Raw genomic sequence first — 14,864 nt, 5'->3', positions numbered from 1 at the left:
TCTCCTTCATTAATTTGATATCCTCCTGATACAAACATGAGAAATGACATAAGAGCATGCAGAACTTGACCAGGGTTGACTACTTCTTGTCATGCCTTGAGGAGCTGGAGTATCATCTAAATTTTCCCCAAGCAAAATATCTACTTTCACAGACATTTTCTAGGAGTGCCTTCTCTCTCATCCAGAAATGAATTAAGGGCGGCGGAATTGAATAACAAAAATTACCACACCTTGTACTTATGGTAGCCGTCAGCTCCCACATCACCGTTCACAGGGTCATCACCTGTATTTTTCGCGAAAACGCAAAAGGTTTGCGTTTCGATTCATTGATAGAAAGGAAGTTTACATTACAAGCCTAAGAAAAGGCCGACACCCACAGTACACACCCGACACTCAAACTAGACTACGACAAAAAAGCCGAAATCCGTCGAGTGCTCCTCCGGGACTACAGAGAGAGCTCCTCCGCAAGACAGGACCCTTGCCGATGAAAGTCGCAGTGCTCGCGCATCGTCGAAATTACCAAGAACCTGCCAGCTGCAGCCAAGACGCGTACCACCTGAATCCCGCGAGCCCACCACGGCTCAGCTGGGAGCATTGCTGCTCCGGCCTCGACCCAAATCCGAGGAACGCCGTCGGCGCAGCGGCTAGCTCCCGGCAACCTCGACAGACGTGCAAGCGTGCAGTCTTCAGCAGCCCGCCAACAAACACAGAGGCCAGCCCACCACTGCTCATCCAGAGGCATGCTCGCGCTGATCGAGGAAGATCCTCATCGCGCAAGCCACCGCGATACTACTCGAGAGGCTAGCGCGCTACCTGCATCGCTAGACACCTCCCATGTGGTCAGCGCTGAGATCCACGAGGAAGACCTACGGCCCGAACTCAAGTTCCCAAGACGACGCCTCCAAGGAGGGTACGACGTCCAAGACGCCGTCGTCGCCCGATTTGGCTAGCCAAATCTGAGGTTTTCACCCGGAACATGAGACCCTAGGCAAGGGAGGTGCCGAAACTCCTCGGTGACGCCACAAGAGGAAAACGGCGCCCTCAGGCGTCGCCGTCACCGGCCCCGAAAGGCAGGGCTTTCGCCCAGAGCATGGTTCCTCACCACTGCAGGCACTATCATCCATCGCCAAGACCTCCTGCGCTGACCCTTTTCTCTCAAAGCGCTAGCCTTGGTAGCGCAACCCGCCGGCAGCACGTCCAGCGCGCCAGGTCGGGGGCAGCCATGCCCACAAAGGGACAGGCTGCCTAAGAGGGGCACTACTGAGCCGCAAGCGGCGCAGGTGCCACCATGGGGTGGGTCGCTGCGGGACTGCGGGACTGCACGCATCCACCTCAGAGAGCATCGCCGGCCACCCAGCATCGTCCACCTTGTCACCAGCGCCGCGCGGACGCCACGAGCCGCCACGCCAAGATGGCGTAGGGTTCCGCCCAACCCGGCCAGAGCAGCAGCACATGCGCTCGGAGCCGAGAAGGACGGACAAGGAGGAGGTGCCTGGCCGCACCCAGGCGCTGGAGGGCAGGACGGCCGGGGCCCGCCAAACCCAGATCGGGCCCAAAGGGCCCAGATCCGAGCCAGCAAGCCCGCGCCGCCATGATGCCAACTCCGGCCGCCCAGCACCACCCGTCGCCAGCGCCGTCGCCGTTGCCCCAGCGCCGTCGCCGCCATCCCCAGCGCCGTCGCCGTCGCTGGCCACCCCTACAGCTTGGCCGCGCCGCCCGCCGCCGGACTTGGTGGCCGCCCGAGGGCAGCCGCCGCCTCCAGCACGGGGTCGCCGCCACGCCACGAAGCCGCCACGCCGCTGCCGAGGGAGCCGCGCCGCCGCGCCCCTCGTCGAGCGCGCCGCCCTCACCGGCCGCGTCGGCCCGCGCCGAGGCTTCCGCGCGAGGGGGAGAGGAATCCCCGCCGCCGCCAGCGCCCGGGCTTTGCCCAGCGACGCCCTCCGGCGGCGGCGAGGGGAGGGAGGAGCAGAGGGAGGGGCCTGGGTGGGTGGCGGCTAGGGTTCCCTCCCGTCGCCCACGGGAGCGACGAGGGGGAACGAGGGGGGGCTCAACCGTCTGAAGAGCTTATGAGCACTGAGTGACGCGTAGTCCATATGGACAATCCACTTCTTCCGATTTCAAACGTGAACCTGAACGCAGACCCTGGTTCGGCGAATCCCCTACTAGATTCACGGTTGTGAATGGCGACTACAGCAACTATGATTTGGGGCCACATGATGAGTGATGCTGAACTGCAAACGTTTCGGCCATGAGCCCCCTCTAAGTTTTTAATATTAGTAAGTATATGTGAAATGGCCTCATTTGCAACAAGCTTTAATAGCTGAGCATACTAATTCATTTTTCATCTTGGGCAAAGCAATCAAGTTGCTAACCTGCTATCACCGGAAGCAATCCCCAGTTCAACAAATGTTTGAGAATCAGACAGTGCAAAGCGCGTTTACCGTAACAGCTCATGTCCGCCTGACGAGACCAGTTGGAAGCTGCGGCTTCCATGGTCGAGCCCTCGGCGCTGTGGTGTGGATGTGTGGGTGGGGTGGGAGACTGAGAATGGATGGTGCGGGTCGGGCGGCGCCATCGGAGGCTGGGGTAGACCACCCTGTAGCGCAGTGAAGCTGTGTTGCGCGGAGGAGAGCACGCCGGCGAGGAGGGGCAAGACAAGAGATCCGTCGCCGGTGGCCCGTGGCGGACTTGCGCCGCCGCCGAGAAATGGGGAGGAGGCTCGGTGGGGCCACGCAACTTGTTTGTTCATATTAAAATGGGAAGAGAAAAATCCGACATGTTCTGTTCATTCCGAAACGTGTAGTCTTTTTCCTCATGGATACTGTTCCAAGATCTCGACCACTGGTGCACTACTGTTCTTGTTTTTTAAAAACTTCCTGCCGCACTTAGGAATGTCAGTGATGAGACGACGGGGGTAGAAGATATGCCGGCGAGGCAAACTGAAGCATGGACCGTGCGTTGCGTACCGGAACCGGAGTGAGCGCGAGCAAAGGTGTCCCAGACGCTGGGAGTCCGGCCGTCCTCCGCCGCCGCGCCTTCCCACTGAAAGAAATTGCCGAAACCGGCCGCGGACGATTGTCAGTGATCGATGTAACGAGCATTGCTCGTCGTCGTCGTCTTGCAAACTCACTTGATAAGCCGATGTGCTGGCGCCGAAGACGAAGTTCGTTGGGAAGTCGTCTCTGCTGATCTCACCGCTCCTCGCCGCCGATCCCACGGCCGCCGCGACGAGGAGCGGAGCAACGACGCGCAGCAGCCTCAGCATGTGATCCTTAGTCGACGAACACGGTAACCGTCACGTGTGCGTGCGCGCGCGCCACTGCTATCCTCAGCCCCAGAGCATGTCTAACAGACCTCTTAAAAGAGCCGAACCCGTATAATAACCGCCAAAATAAGGGGTTGGGCGCTACCCAGCCGTCTAGCAGACCCTGTAAAACAGGCTCCCGCGTCGATTTTTTACAGTTTTGGCTACGGGGCGGCTCTTCGCCCCTTACTTGTACGGGGCGGGAGGCTGAATACAGGGCCAACCCCTCATCCCATTTCACTAGGGCGCGCGGACATTTCATAATTCCCAACCGTTTTCCCCGCGCCGCCGCCATAGCCACCCGCGTACCGCCGCTGAAAACAGAATATTTCGTAGGATTCTGTTTTATGGGGTGGGGATACGGGATCTGCTAGCTCGAACGAGTTTTCGCCCTCTACTTGTGTTTTAAGGAGTAGAAAAATAAGAGATTTGTTAGACATGCTCTCAGCGTGGCTCTCTCGGAGTCTCGGCTAGTCGGGTGTGCAACGTACGGACAATGTATGATCCGTGGTGTGAGTATGACCAGCGAAGCCAAGCCGCTCGGCGCATGCGTGCGTGTAGGTCTCCTTCCTTCTGCTGCATACTAGCGACACCGCCCGGATAGGATTCGTGTGGCTTGGATGTGTACTGCATGTTTACATGCTATCTCATTTCCTCTTTTTTTTTCAAGGATACATCCTGGAAGGTGTATCGGTCTCATAAAAGAAAGGCAAAGACGGCCGGTACAACGTCAAGAAAGCTACAACTCCACACCACAACGAACGGTACAACACAAACCACGGCTACCACGATACAAACGTACACCCGACAAACAACACAACCCACAACCAGACACCGAAAACTCGCCTTGCATCGTCCCCTGCCAAGAATGGCGAGGAGGCGATACACTAAGCTCTCGAACCGCGTCACGCCCGATGGAGGAAACTTCGTTAAGGCCAACCCCAACTCCGAGATGGTGTAGATCAACGCACCACCCACCCTTGAGCGCCCAAGAAATGGCGAGTTGATGGCGGGATCGGAACCAAACCGGAGAAGGCTTCGGCGAAGAAGCCTCACCAACGGTGTACATAGCGCACCGGAAGCTCACGCTCGAAGCGGTGGCCAAACCTCAACTCCATCAGACTCGCCGAGGACTCCGAACAACCAAAGCAACGCCTCGAAGGAGGGAACGACATTGTAGTGCCGCCGCCGCCCGATCCGAGGAGGGATCTAGGGTTTCCCCCGGTGCTCGAGGCGGGAGAGCACGAGCAAGGCCATGACAACGCCTCCAAGAAGGTGACGGCGCCCACGGGCGTCGCCATCGTCAGCAAAATGCTGGTATTTCGCCCCGGCCTGTCGACCACCCCCAAAACCATCGGACAAGCGCACAAGGAGCTTCCTTTCAGCACACCGCGGTGAGAGGTGCGCAGGAACGACAGCTGGCGGAGAAGGAGGCGCTGCTCGCCGGTCCACCACCACAACCGGACGGGACTAGAAGGTGGAGTTCCAGCCCGCCGCCGCCATGAACGGCCCCCAACACCACCACGATGCCGAGCAGCCAACAGCTAACCACGCCTGCCACGGCCAGACCAGCTCCACAGGTCCGCCCCTAGACACCGAAGACCATGGGGAACTTGGAGCTCGACCTCGTCGGAGCAGGCACACCACCGCCGGGGAGAGGCCCCGCCCACCTGTGCCGCCGGAGCTCCGCCCTTGCCGCAAGATCCCGCAGCGCCGCGCCACCGGATCCGCGAGGCACCACACCGCCACCAGGGGGCAGGGACACCGCCCATGGGGAGAGACCCCGCCACCGCCGTCATCGCCCGGGCTTTGCCCGGCGTGACCTCTGGCGGCGGCGGAGTGGGGGGAGGACGGGAGGAGGAGGAGGCGTTGTTTTGGGTCAGGAGTCGGCGGCGGGTTCAACGGCGGCGGGCGCGGGCGGAGAAGCGCGAGCCGGTGACGGGTTCAGCGGCGGCAGCTGCATCGGGCGCGGGCGGGGAAGCGCGAGCCAGCGACGGCTGCGGTGGGTGGCGGCGGCAGTATTTCCTCTCTTTTTTGCTACTTATGGGTTTACTAATTTTCTTATGGAGCACAAGTTTTGCTATGACTTTTGAGTCTTAGGGCATCTCTAGCGGTCCGATACATTTCGAACATGAAAAGTATCTATTTTGGTCCGTTTGCGTTGGATCGTGCACACAAAATGGATCAGGACCTGCCCCAACGGCCCAACGGATTTTTTGAATATTTTCATTGATAGGATAGGTAATTTACATAGCTTAAAGAAAGAGAAAAAATATTTAAAATAATGGGCCGAGACCGAGGTCTATACTACTGGTCTTCTTCTTCGTCCTCTATGAGGTCCACGAACTCCGGCATCCTCCACGGCCAGTTCGGTCCTAGCGCTGGCAGGACCAGCGGCAGAGGAGGAGGGATGGTCGGTGCAGCCGGTGGCGGCTACGCCTAGGGGCAGTTGGGTGCCTAGGACGGCTACGGATACGCTGTAGTGGAGGCGGAGGGTAGGCCTCAGCCGGCGCCGACCATTGGTCCCATCGCGATAGAGGTGGTGGCATACACGAGGCCTCCATGGCCACCCTCAGGGCCTCCTCCTCGAAAAGGCCAGGATGCATGATCGTCACGGCATAGCGCGGTGGCACTTGCGGCGGAGGCGGCTGCTCCTGCGAGGCGCTCAAGGCCAGCCTCACCGCTTCCTGCTCGTCCACGCCTTCCGGCATGAGGTGGAGCTGGTGAAAGGATAAAGATGGTAACCTAGATGAGGTAACTATTTTCTACAAAAAAAAAATTAAATTCTTTTGCAATTTTAGGCTTCGTGGAATAGTAAGTAAGACTAATGAAAACTAGTTGATGAGACCTAGATGAAGAGATCAGTAGGCAAAGCACGCGAAGACGAAGATATATATTCTCGTGTTTTCTTCCTTGGGGAAAATGTACGTCAAGTTGGAGAGGTGTGGGATCCCACGAAAGGCGTCCCAACACCACGAAGGCTCGCCATCTTCTCCGGAGCCTATCCCATGAAGGAATAGCTCGCTCACTCGTGGTAGACTTTAAGTTATAGCATTCAAACACTCACAAACTTTTTCTTTGAGCAAATCCACAACCCGGATGCTTCCGAGCGACCCTAGACGTCTAGGGTTTTCCACAAACTAAAGAGTAACAAGTTTGCTCGATGAACTCGGAGGGAAATGATGTTTGCCTTGGCGGGATCGTAGGACCTCCTCTTGATTTCTACCGCATGGATTGACTTTGATTGGGTAGAACGAGAGATCAAGAAACGGGGTTTCAGTAAAGATGTGTGATAGAGAGCACAATAATGTAGAACAAATGGTTGATCTAACCTCCTCAAGGAGGAAGAAATGGTATTTGTAGTCTAAAATAAAACTAGTTTTTTTCTTAAACAGGGAAGGGCACCAGGGGCACCAATTTTATTCAGCTCAAGTGCAAAGTACATCATGGATTACAAATTCCTGCCAAACTAGAAAATTCAGAGTAGAAATAGTAAGACATGAAGGATTTTTTAGAGAACCCGCAGGAGATCTGCGCGTTATTGTATTAAGGGGGGGGGGGGCAAAGAAGCCGCATACATCGGTGAGTACAACCCCGGAGGGCGAAACCACAAAGACGCACCACCTACCGACCACCACTTTGGGTGGCCAAAAAAGGCCTAAACCCCGGAGGACAGGAAGGATTAGAATGAACTGAACAGCGACAGTTATAGATAGGACCTAGGGAACTCCTAAGCACCCGATGAGAGCAATTATGTGCTACACCATTGAGGTTTTCTTAAACATGGAATACCTGGGTTCGTAACCTAGATGAGTATTCAAGTAGTTAAGCAAGGGTATGCTTGGTATCCCAATGCACGTAGTCGTTTTCAAGCCTGTTACTTGCCACCGCCTTGGCTAGAAGCTTGTTGTCTGTCAGAAAGATAGGCTTGTTGATTCCAAGTAGTTCTGAAATTTTTGCAGCTAGTAATAAAGCCTTGGCTTCAGCCTGTAGCACCAACCGAACTTACCACCAAACCTGCATTCTCTGGAATTTTCTTGCACTTCCAGGAGGCATTAGCAAACACCTTTGGACCTGTGATAAGCAAGTCAGATTTAAGTGTATCTCCTTGGATAGGTATGAGAGCCGCTGCTGCAGGCTTGTTGATCTTGTTCTTGTTCTGTATTTAGAAATTATAAGCATCAACAAGTTCCAAGTTATTTTTTTAACGCATGTGCTACAATGTTGGTCTTATATGGTTCCCATTTTTTTCCTGTCAATCGTTCCTGGACTTCCTACACCACATAAAAGTCACAATATTCGGGCATGTGGATGATTCATATTTAGTAAGTTCAAGAGGATCTGGGTTGAAGAGTTTCTTTTTATACCAAAAACAGTAGGAGAGGCTCCTATTGTGGTACTATATTAAAACACCACAATATTTACACCATCTCGAGTGCATACACCCACTTTACAAAATTTATCTAGAGTCTATCTATAAACAAAGAGATTGTACTTTCCAAGTTTTGGCTAACCCTAAATCTTAGAAGATTAAGATCTGAAATTACTCTTGCCTTCCAGGGGTGTCTTGAGGGTGTAATACCTTTAAAAATTAAATTATTCATTTCCTTCCAAATCCCCCAGGTAGCTATAATGAAAATTTCAAAAAACAGATGCTCCGGAAAATTTGACTTCGCCTGACTGATCATGTCAAATCTTCCAACACCACTGATACAATAAATGTTTATCTTTGACCAGCAATAGGTAATGAAAGGGCAAGAGAAGAATAGATGCTCCAAAGTTTCTTCATCGCCAGAGGTACATAGGGAACATTGAAAATTGTTGCCAATATTGAAGTGTATTCTCTTGAGAATTCTAGTGTTGAGTCAATCAGAGAGAAGTAGCCAAGCAAACACTTTATGTTTTAGCCAAAGTTTTGACTTCCAAATCCAAACAAAAGGAGTCGGGGGATTAATCAATCTATGGACAAATTTATAGTACTTTCGGAGGAATAGGAGTCCCCCCATTGAAAAGTCTAAACATCATTATCATTATTGGAGAAGTTCATACTGCAAGTAGCGTGATCTGCTGAATCTCCTCAGACTGATGAAACGTTTCTGGAGATAGGGGCAGATGGAAAACATCAGCAACATTGTCAGCAGAGCAGAATTCCCTGACATAAAAATATCTTCATTTTGCACAAAAGAGAAGAGGCAGGGAAATAATTCCTGTAATATTCGGCTATTCCAATCATCTTTCCAAATCATAAATAAAAAGAAAAAATACATAGTGGGGAAACCCACTGTTCAGCTTCAAAAAAAATCATCTTTCCAAAAAAGGGCTGTATCACCTTTACCTATTTTACATGCAGCAATCTCTCTAAAAATTGGGGAAAGTTTCATGAACGACTTCCACCAAAAGGATCCACAGGCGTTGAAGTCATGAGGAATCATATATTATGATAATAATCAGTCCAAATGAGTTGAACCCAGGGAATCTCTCTTTTATTATAGAGCTTGTCCAAAAAAAATTAACAAAAGAGCCTGATTCTGCGTTTTCATATTGAGTACACCCAATCCTCCTTTTATCTTTGGGTTTGCACACCATATCCCAAGCAGCCAATGATATACATTTCTCACCATCTTCAGTCTTCTTGCTCCATACAACTCTCCTTCTTATTTTTTCAATATGATATAGAATCTTGTGGTTAATCTCAATGGTGCACATAGAATAATTGGCAACTGAAGGTTGAAGAGTTTGTTTGTTGAGCAATTATTTCAGTCCTTATGAACCAAGGAGAACTAAACCAAGTAGCTTTTACAAAGTAACAAGTGTATAAATGATTATCATCCTCTTCCATGCCACATCTCCAACAAAATTTGCTAATATGTTTGGAGTACTTAGCCGCTCTAGCTCCTGTAGGAATGGCTCTACGAAGTAACCTCCATGCAAAATCTTGGATTCGTGGCAATAGTTCCTTATCCTTCCATACCTGCTTAAGGAGATAAGAGTGGTCGAATTCACCTACGATGGTATAGGCTCTCCCAGATCCTGCAACCTATGTAAACAAGCATAGTAGGCATTTTTGGGAGTGCATTTGCCATTTGTAGTGAGTTTCCAACAAATAATAACCGGTTCCTGCGAGTGAAAGATGGGTGTTTGTTTTATGGCTTGAGCCGTTGGTTGGAAAAACAAGGTGTCTATAAGCTAGTTATTCCAAGTACGCTGATTGAGAAGCCAGAGATCCTTGACGATTGCTGGTTAGACAAAGTTTGGATCTTGGATAATCAATTCATCGTAGATTCTTTTCCATGTATTTAACCAAGTAGTGCTCCAAAGAAAGATGTTCCCTTGAGTGTTTGATAGTGAGAATGGGTCTGGAGAATAGGCATGACTTTAAGAATAGAGGGCCAAAAAGCAGATTTTGAAATGTTGGATTTAGGACGCCAAATTGAGGAGTCGTGGAAATACTTTGCCTTAGAACCTGATGAAGAAAGTCAGTAGGATTATGAGAAATTCTCCAAGCTGAGATGAGGATGATGCTTCGGTTCACCGCTTGAAAATTTCTTTTTCCAAATTTTCCTTCCTTTTTTTAAGCACAAATATCTTTACATGCCCGCAATCAAAGAGCTCTAGACTTATTGTCTTCTCTCACTCCCGTTCATCAGAAGGTTCTAATGATTGCATTGAGCTTAGCAATGATATTTTTTGAAAACTTTAACATGTAATAGTGAGGGATGGATGCAAACACTGATTTGATGAGTTCTAGCCTGGCTGCATGTGAGAGACTATCTGCATTTTAGGTACTAGAGAGCTTGCATTTAAATTTTTCGAGCACAAAGTTACAGGCAGAAGCTCTATCTTTGCTTGGAAGGATAAGCGGATGTCCAAGGTGAACGAAAAAATCCTGCGACAACGGAATGCTCGCCGGATTGGCTAAGTGAGCCGCCGGAATAGTGTTGGTATAACTATTTGGTATACACTGGGAGAGAATCTGTTTTCAGATTGGTCAACTTTTTCTATGACCACGCAATGGACATACAAGAAGTGAAGGATTGCACGGACTACTACTCTAGTGTAGCTATACCTAATTTATCTGCCACCACATTCATGTAACATCCCAGGATTTCAAACAATTGCGGGGTAGATTTAGAAAGGGATGTGCATTGCATCATAAAATCTGGGAAAATTTTGCGCTTAAATGCATAATACATCAACGAGGGATCAAGTTTCTCTCTCGACACCACTTAGGGTTTAGGGTTTCGAGAGTGCGATAAACTTCGACATGACCTCTTTGCATTTAGAGTGCATATGAGTTGCTTATCAACTTTTGAAATTCAAACATGAAAAAGGAATTGAGTTTGAATTCAAAGTAAAACTCAAACAATTCAAATCATATAATAATCATATTGGATAATACAAATAACAATAAAGGATAAAGATAAATAAATAATATAAAGCTCAAATTAGATAAACCTTGAGCTTTATTAAACAACACACACATTACATTGTCAATTACAATATTCTTATGAATATTACAATAAATCAAATAAAAGAAAAAGGAATAAATGAAAAAGGGAAAATTGCAAGAATCTATAACTAAGGCCCTAACTATTGTTCATCATCTTGACCATGATGAAGCTATGGATGAATTGATCTTCTTCAAAACCTGCAAGACAAGAAACACAATTCACCACATTACACCAAGTGGCAAAGCCACTTGGCTGATTAGTAAAAATGGATAAATAGGGGGATAAGCTTGCACAGCTAAGCTGATCCATTCCAAGGGAACAAGTTCCAACTCAGTGAAGCACACAGCTCACAGGGATACTTGCATGGCCACCAACACACAACAACTCTGGCTAGTCACCAAACCAAAGAGCCTTGTTGTCGACCAAAGAGCATATCACAAGGGGGTATAAAGGCTTTTCAGCCTCAAACCCTATTGCTCATCGACACAAGCACCAAAAGGGTAAGAACATCAAGAACAACAAGAACACCACAGTAGCATAAACCATCCAGTATCTGTTCCACCAAGAACAAACCACTGTTGATCAAGAAATGGAGTAGCAAGCTCACAGTAGATCACAAGCCAGAGGAGGAGAAGGGCAAGCACAGCACCAGCATCACATCAGCAGAAGCAAAACCTCTACATCAATAATCATCTAGGAGCTGGAGTGAGGTGTACCAACGAATCATGAGCAAGCAATGGTTTTGCTCATAATACAAATCATATGCATAACACACAAGCCATAGGGCAGGGCTACCCAGTTTGTGTCATCATTTGGTACTAGACCATATGATGCTGGCAAAATAGGGAGATGCCAGTAAGATAAATTCCAGAGGACACTGATTAAGCCAAGTGAATCACCACCGAGTCAACCAAAAGAATCCAGCAAGGATTTGATCCAGAGCTAGCCTAACCAAACGCACCTAGCAGCATACATCTAGCTAAACCATCAGAAAATTATACATTTATATGTCTATATGATTTCAACATCAATTGGTACTGGAATCAAATGATTGACTACAGTGTCATTGCACAGAAAGCATCCAAATGGTAGGAGCAACCATATCTAGCAAGAAATTCACTGCTAGGGTCACAACAACTACTAATCAACACACACAAACCAGCCAGATAGAAATATCATCACTCCTGAGAGTTCAATCACAAGTGGAGGTGCCAACAATGGTTGGTTTCCATTCAAAACTTGCACACATACATAGGAAATCACCACTGCATCGTCATGCAGTTCATTCCTTTTGTCAGAAATATGAAGCAAAGCTTCACTGACAAGCACAAGCAACAACAGTAGCTTACACAGATGCTACCAGAAGCATTAGATAGAGCACTAAACCCACAGCCATGCTTTTACAAGCAACAGCAACCAACAACACTTGGTGAGGAGCTTCAGAGATAAGTAGAGCATCATATAAACAAGTATATATGAATAGAGTAAGCATCTGGTGATCACATGATCATCCAAGATCACCAACACAAGCAATAGTAACTGCAAGTAACAACAGATAATAATACAACACATAAATCACCTTTTATAGTTGTATCCAGAAGCACATCAAAGAATTGATGTACCACTAAATCAGGCAACACAAGAATGGCACAGCAACACACAACATACATCACTGGCACTTGCACAGGCAAGAATAGCACAAAGCAATTAGCCAGGGATATCATTTATGGATAAATAGGAGTAGGCAGTGGCACAACAGCGTACTGGAGCAGCATGGCAAGGCCATGAGTATTGTTGTGGGTATACTTTATGGGTATATCAACAGCATGGCCGAGATCCGGCAAGTCCGGGTGGCCCACAGATGGTGATGTGGCATGTGGCCCATCGGGCGGCCCAGTTGCTGTAGATCATGAAGGATGAAGTCCAGCCCAGGAGCAGGGAGCCGGATCCCAACCGACCTACGGAGAAGGCCGGATCTGTGGGAGCCCATAGAGTATCCGGATCCAGTACGACATAGATGGAAGACGGATCCTTGACGTGCACGGCAATGTAATATTCCGTAGTTAAGCAACTTGTATTCCGGCTAGGACTCTCCGTGTAAACCCTAGATCCGTGCGCCTTTATAAGCCGGATCCCGGGAGCCCTAGAGGCACAACCACAACTCATTGTAACAACACGAAAGCGCCCATATAATTCCAGACAAGCAACAGTAGGCCCTGTTGACATAGGCATCCCCAATGGGCCTGCCGAAGATGGTACCCGGGGTTTACTGAAGGCCCACAACCCGAAGGATAAGAAGATTCGGAAGCCCAAGATATTATTAAGGAAAGCTAGAGTTGTAATAGAAGTCATTGTTTGTAATCTTGCGGGATGGGTTAGAAACCCTCCCGGACTCTGTAAACTTGTGTATCACGAATCCCTCGGCTTCACCTCCTATGTAAGGGGGAGTCGAGGGACAAAGAAAGGATCGATTCATTGTCTCACAAACCCTAGTTTTTACATCGTCGAGTACTTTTCGGCTGAAACCTTCGAGATCTACTTGCCCTCTACATCCAACGAAACCCTAGTCTACTACTCGTAGGCATTGACAAGTTAATACCTTGTCACTTGTCCTCGAGCAGGTGTTCCGAAGCTGGGTAAATCGCGTACCACCATCTCGAGGACTCTCCGCCCTATGGCCCCTACTTCTTCTCCCCCTCGTGAGGATCCCTCCTCCGAAGTACCGTCGATTAGGCAATGACAAGCATCACAGCAGCAGCAGGGGCACATACATGAGCATCACAACAACAACAAGAGCACATACATGAGCATGAGCACAGCAAGAGCAGCAGCTAGGATAGAGCAGCATGAGCAAGATCACAACAGTAGCAGCAGCTAGGATAGAACAACACATACATGAGCATAACAACAACACAGCTAGAGCAGCAGTAGCAGAGCATGGCTAGCAGCAGCAGCTCTAGCCATGGCATAGAAGAGCTAGGAGCACATCACAGCAGTAGGAGCACCAGTGCTGGTGTACTGGCGAGTCCAGTGCACCCGGGCAATGGATGTCAGCGCATCTAGAGGAGGAGAAGGAGTAGAGCAAGGGAGAGAGAAGGGTAGAAGCACATACCTGGGCGAAGTAGACAACAGACGCGGCCACGGCGGCACACGCCAGGCCACGGCAGCGCCAAGCCAGGCGAGGCCACGGCGAGCACCGCAGCGCCCAGCACGGCACAACACGCCACTGGACATCACGAGGGCAAGCCTGGAGCACCTGCCGGTGTGCAGCAACGGCGGCGACTGTAACCCTAGGCGCCGCGAGGGGGTCGAGGACGAGCAGAAGGAGATGAAACCGTCAGATCAACGCGGATAGATCGATGCGCCATCGAAAGGCGCGTCGAACGCGCCCCATGGCGAGGGCAGAGGAGACCGGAGCTGGCCGGAATTTGCTGGCGACGGCGGAGGCGACACAGAGGCGCGGGAGGTTAGGGTTAGGGTTCGAGCGTGTGGGAGAGGGAGAGAGCACTGAATGAGGCCGATGGGTCGAACCAGGTGGGTTGGTCCAGCCTAACCCACTGGGTTAGTCTGACAGGTGGGCCCAGGGGCAAAATGGTCATTTGACTTCCTATTTTAAACAGAAACTTTGACATAAATCCAAAAATTATAAATAGCTCTAAAAAATAGAGTAAAATATGAAAACCACCTTAAAAATTATTCTCTATTATAAACAAATACTTGTTAGGATATTTGAACCAAAGTGAAAAATAATAATTATTTATCCAAAGAATAATGCATTAATAAAATAAATTAAAGTAGACCTCATGTTTTTAAAAATTAAACAAGTCCATAAATTACGTTGGACTTAAATTTTTCTTGGAAATACTCCAAGACACTATTTTTACTCTTAAGGAGGTGATGTCTACGGGTGCTTCTATTCTTGTAGACAGTATTGGTCCTCCAAGAGCAGAGGTTTGTAGAACAGCAGCAAGTTTCCCTTAAGTGAATCACCCAAGGTTTATCGAACTCAGGGAGGAAGAGGTCAAAGATATCCCTCTCAAGCAACCCTGCAATCACGATACAAGAATTCTCTTGTGTCCCCAACACACCTAATACACTTGTCGGATGTA

This window comes from Lolium rigidum, chromosome 6 (genome assembly GCF_022539505.1).
Source record: "Lolium rigidum isolate FL_2022 chromosome 6, APGP_CSIRO_Lrig_0.1, whole genome shotgun sequence".
Taxonomy (NCBI): Eukaryota; Viridiplantae; Streptophyta; class Magnoliopsida; order Poales; family Poaceae; genus Lolium; species Lolium rigidum.
The sequence above is the reverse complement of the archived record's forward strand: the minus strand, read 5'-3'. Positions refer to the sequence as shown.